This window comes from Primulina huaijiensis, chromosome 10 (assembly GCF_012295235.1).
Source record: "Primulina huaijiensis isolate GDHJ02 chromosome 10, ASM1229523v2, whole genome shotgun sequence".
Classification (NCBI taxonomy): domain Eukaryota; kingdom Viridiplantae; phylum Streptophyta; class Magnoliopsida; order Lamiales; family Gesneriaceae; genus Primulina; species Primulina huaijiensis.
Window position 1 is genome coordinate 11,510,116 of NC_133315.1, and position 6,000 is coordinate 11,516,115.

Genomic DNA, 6,000 nt, shown 5'->3' on the forward strand with positions numbered 1-6,000 from the left:
ACTGCTGACGTCCGAGGGCGCTTGAAGAGAGAGTTTATGACTCTCCGTCAGGGAGACATTTCTGTGGTTGAGTTCGTTAGGAAGTTTGATAGGGGCTGTCACTTTAATTTGTGCCCTTCATTGCGAGAGATGATGCTAAGAAGTTGAGGAATTTCTAGGATTTACTTCGTCCTATTATATGCCATGATGTGATGTTGATGCGACCGATGTATTTTGCAGCTGCCTTTTCTTGTTTTTTCTATGCTGAGCAAGCCTTGAAAGATATTGATTTTGAGAAGCAGCGCAAGAGGCAGCAGCACCAGCAGAGCTCTCAGCCAGTCATGAAGCAATTTACGAGACCTCCCAAAGCTCAAGGGCAGCAAAAACCCCAAGGACAGTGGAAGAAGCCGAGGCAATAGAAGCAACCATAGTCTGGAGCACCAAAACCTAAAGAACGGCCACTGTGCAAAGAATGCAATGGCCCAAAATTTGGCAAGTGCATGGGGGGAACATAAAGTGCTTCATATGCAAGGAGGAAGAACATAAAGCTATTGACTACCCAAATAAGAAAGGACCAACTGTTTGCAGAGCTTATGTCTGAAAGGGGATCGAATAAGGTGCCAAGTGCGCAACGGAAGTTTCAAAATTTGTTTTTCATCAAGAAAACCGAGCACCTCATTTCTATAATGTGTAGCAAATACAAAAACACCAAAATGTCATACATAGGGTGTTAAGAAAAATATACCTATCAATCTCTTGAGATTGATGTTTGGCTCCAACTAAGTTGTAAACAACTTAGCTCTTGAAGGTAGACACTCTACAAGCTTCCATCTTTCCTTCAAAATTAAGCCCACCACTAACTAGGAAGATGCACCTTACACTTGCACTAGAAAATGTATGGCATTTTTCTTTGAGATGATTATTGTTTCTCCAACTCTTGAAGAACAAAATGAGAGAAAATTTTTTGAGAGAATTGGACACCCAAATTTTCGGCCAAGGATTGTCTTCAATGGGAGAAGGATGACTTGTCTTGGTTGTGGGAAAAACTAAAACACTTTTAGCATCCCAAGCCTTGGAGATTGAAAAAGTTGACTCCCAACCTTTAACCTCCCATGCATGCAATGTTATTTGATTTTTAACAATTAAAAATCCATGGACTTAATTTAATTGTCTCAAAAATATTTGAGACTAATTAAATATTACTTGAATTTACTCAAGTCCACTAGTTTAATAATTATTTCTAATTGGGCTCTACAAAGCCTAATGTAATTTAATTAATCCAACACTTGAATTAATTTAATTATTTGGACTCTAAAAGGTCCACTAGTGTTTAATTAATTCAACACTTTGAATTAATTTAATTTAGTCCATAATAATGTTTATGAAAATCAATTTTCAAATATACATTACTTGTTTGACCAACTTTTAATTTAGGAACATTTCCACAAATTAAAAGTTACATTTCCCACATAGAAGTAATACTTCTATTTTTCCTTACGCTTATAAACTCCTTTATAAGCCGTTCAACACATTGAACTATTTTACTTCTCAACGGGATCTAGAAAGCTAGTACTTGTGCATTGATACAACTAGCCGTGGGTTCACATCTCCATGTGATTCGGACTAAACATGTCCTTATTTGAGCATACCACAATTGCTCCATTCTTACTTATCAACTCCTTGATAACAAGAACGTCAGAACTCAAGTCTGATAGTACCCAACCAATCATGTTAAACGCCTAGCAGCATCGCTTACATGATTCCCTAGGTATCAAATGATAGTGCCTGCAAGAACCATTCTATTATGGTTAGCGTACAGTACGGTCCCTTCATCTCATATATCCCGACCGATTCGACAACCATTGGTATATCGATAGTTGTCAGTGAATCGATACTATGTGTCATGTCGTAGTTTCATCGATGGTGTAATCTATGAAACCCCTTTCATAATTACCACCATACTCTGATCAGAGATTTCAAACTACATATACATGAAAAACACATAGGATATCCATACCCGTAGGTAAGCGGTGAATCCCCGACTACAATGCATCGACTCCTATATGTTTCGACAGAACACCCAACCTTGCCACCTGATGACCCCATGAGAGTCGGTAAACAAGTCAAAGTGTAATTCTAGCACATAGAGTCTCAATGTTGTCCCGGGTCATAAGGACTAATGGTGTACAACCATAAACTAGGACTTTTCCACTCGATAAGTGAGAACCACTTGGAAAGTCCTTTAATGGAGGGTTGTTCAGTGCACTCTACCAGGAGCACCTATCTGCATGCTCGGACATCACAATGTCCCCTACCAATGAAACATGGTACTCACATCGCAGATACTAGTCTCAAGCTCGAGCGGCCTATATCCTTCTTAGCGGCGGCTGAATCGACTAGGAACTGTTTAGAATATACAGTATTCCAAATATGAGTTTCATGATACTCATCATATGAGCATCTCATATTCTTTCTACTATTTGTATATTCAAGGGCTTTATCTATGCAACTAGCATGGGTATACAGATAAAGATGTGCCAAAATATTAATTTCAAATATTATTAAAATAAAGATTGCTTATACATAGAGTTTCATTGTGAACACTCGGCCAACACTTGGCTCGACGGGCACCTACTCTAACAATCTCCCACTTGCACTAGAGCCAACTACCCATATGCTTCAAACCCATCGATTCACGACGCATCTCGAATAATGGTCCAGGTAAAGGCTTAGTTAGTGGATCAGCAACAATATCTGCGGAGCCGACTGTGTCAATCGACACTTATCCTCTTTCCACAATCTCTCGGAGGATGTGATACTTTCTCAATACGTGTTTGGATTTCTGATGAGACCTTGGCTCCTTCGCTTGAGCTACAGCTCCCGTGTTGTCACAAAACACCAAGACAGGAGCAACTCCATTAGGAATGACACCTAACTCTTGGACGAAATTCCTTATCCAAACAGCCTCCTTTGCTGCATCTGATGCAGCAATGTATTCGACCTCTGTGCTGGAATCCGCAGTATTGTCTTGCTTGGAACTCTTCCATAAGACAGCAGCACCATTGAGCATGAATACAAACCCAGAGGTTGACTTCGAGTCATCGATATCGCTTTGGAAGCTAGAGTCGGTATAACCTTCCAATTTCAGTTCTCCACCCCCATAGACCAAGAACAACTTATTGTTCCTTCTCAAATACTTGAGGATGTCTTTCACAGCGTTCCAGTGTGGAAGACTAGGGTTCGATTGATATCTACTCACTCCACTTAGTGCGAAAGCCACGTCAGGACGTGCAGATATCATTCCATACATCATGCTACCAATCGCAGATGCATAAAAAATGCTTGTCATCGCCGCTATCTCTGCATCAGTCTTGGGAGACATAGACTTGGATAGGGACACACCATGACACATTGGTAGATGTCCTTTCTTGGACTCATCCATCGAGAACCGCTTCACGATTGTATCAATGTATGTAGACTGGGTGAGACCAAGCAATCTTTTTGATCTATCTCTATAGATCTGTATTCCCAATACAAAAGATGCTTCACCCAAGTCTTGCATCGAGAACTTACTTGCTAACCATATTTTAGTTGATTGCAACATTCTTACATCAATCTCAATGAGTAGAATGTCATCAACATAAAGCACCAGGAATGTCACAGCACTCCCACTGACCTTCTTATACACAGGGTTCCTCAGGATTATTTGTAAAACCAAACTCTTTGATTGTACTATCGAATCTGAGGTTTCGAGTCCTAGATGCCTGCTTTAGACCATAAATAGATCTCTGAAGTTTCCATACCATATGCTCACTTCCGACAGATGTAAACCCTTCAGGTTGAGACATGTAATTCTCTTCCTTAATATCCCCATTAAGAAAAGCTGTCTTAACATCCATCTGTCATATCGCATAGTCATACCATGTAGCTATGGCTAGCAATACCCTTATCGACTTGAACATTGCAACTGGAGAAAAGGTTTCCTCAAAGTCAACTCCTTCTCTTTGAGTATATCCTTTTGCCACCAATCGCGCTTTGAAGGTCAATACCTTCCCATCCGCCCCAAGTTTCCTCTTTTAAATCCATTGACACCCTATGGGAACAATTCTCTCAGGTGGATCCACGAGATTCCACACTTGGTTCGAATGCATGGAATTCATCTCAGATTCCATTGCTTCAAGCCACTTGGATGAATCGGCATCAGATAACGCTTCCTTGAAGGTCCTTGGATCACATCCATGGATAGGCTCATCATGGCCCTCTTCAAGAAGCAGGCCATACCTCATAGGTGGTCTCGAGACTCTCTCGGATCTTCTAGAAGCTTGTATCTTCTCTCTTGGCTCTTCGGGTGTGGGTTCTTCAATTGTGGGTGTCTCTCGAACCTGTTCGAGTTCTATCATCTTCCTTTTTCTATCCAATAGAAATTCCTTTTCCAAAAAAGTTGCATTCTTAGAAACAAACACCTTTGTTTCTTGGGGATGATAGAAATAGTATCCAACTGAATTCCTTGGATATCCCACAAAGTAACATAAAATGGATCGACTATCCAATTTATCTCCCACTACCTGCTTCACATAAGCAGGGCACCCCCATATTCTAAGATAAGAATATCTGGGAGGCTTACCCTTCCATATCTCATATGGTGTCTACCTTTAAATGGACATTTAATGGAATATCTTTCAATTTTAAGTTATAGAGATGATCGTTTTCAAGTTCTCCAGTACCAATCAAACATTAATTCTTGTAAATATTGCAAACACCTTTGCCAAATAAACAAGAATATCCATCTTTATCAACATAGAAATGGAAACATTGTTTTCCTACCAAATCAGGTACAAACAAAACATCTCTTAAAAATTTAACTTAAAATTATTGTTCAACAATAAGTAAACATCTCCCAAGCCTTGGCAGCAACTCTTGCCATATTGCCCATCCTCAAGAAGGTCTCTACTTCCCTGAGCCTCCTAATTCTTCCCATCACCTGTAAATCATTACAGAGATGTGAGCCACAGTCGGTATCAAATACCCAAGAAGTAGAGTTAATTGAAATGTTTACTTCAATATAGAACATACCATTTCCAGAACCCTTCTGGGCAAGATATTACCAGCAGTTACACTTCCCATGTCCAGGCTTCTTGCAGTGATGCCATACATCAGCAGTCTTGTCAGCCTTAACTGGTGTGGCTGCCACAACGAGATTCGGAGATTGCCTCATCAAGGGCACGTTCTTCTCGCGACGTTGGAAAGAACGCTTCTTTCCCTTCCAATGTGGATCAATCTTCGTGCCAGATGAAGAACCCACATGAAGAACCGGCTTCTCTTTCTTGATGGTGGATTCAAAGGTCACAAGCATGTTCACCAGCTCCTCAAGGGTCGGCTCCATCTTGTTCATATTGAAATTCACCACAAAATGATCAAACGAGCAAGGCAATGATAAGAGCAACAAGTCGGTGGTCAACTCCGAAGGCAACATCAAATCCATGCCAACGAGCTTGTCCACGAGCCCAATCATCTTTAGGCCATGCTCATGGACCGAAGCCCCATCTCGCATGCGTAAAGTGATCAGCTCCTTGACTGTAGCATGCCTAAGAGGCCGTGTTTGCTCACCAAAGAGCTCCTTGAGATGCAAATGAATGTCAGCAGCACTCTTTGCATCCTCAAAACGCCTCTGCAGCTCATCATTCATAGAAGCCTGCATATAACACTTGGCTTTCAAGTCATGGTCACACCATTCCTTGTAAGTCTGCAATTCCTCAGGAGTGCAGCTAGTCGGAGCCTCAACAGGGGGCGACTCAGTAAGTGTATATGCTATCCTTTCCGAATTCAAGACGATTTTCAGGTTTCTTAGCCAAGTGAGGTAATTAGGTCCAGTTAATATGTGTTTGTCGAGTATTCCAGATAGCGGATTGCGAATCGAAGACATTGTCAAATTGTACTGAAAAGTAAGAACAGATAAATGTTGATGACTATTTTAAAATATTTGGTAAGATATAAAGTATGGACTTTTACTTTATAAATTTT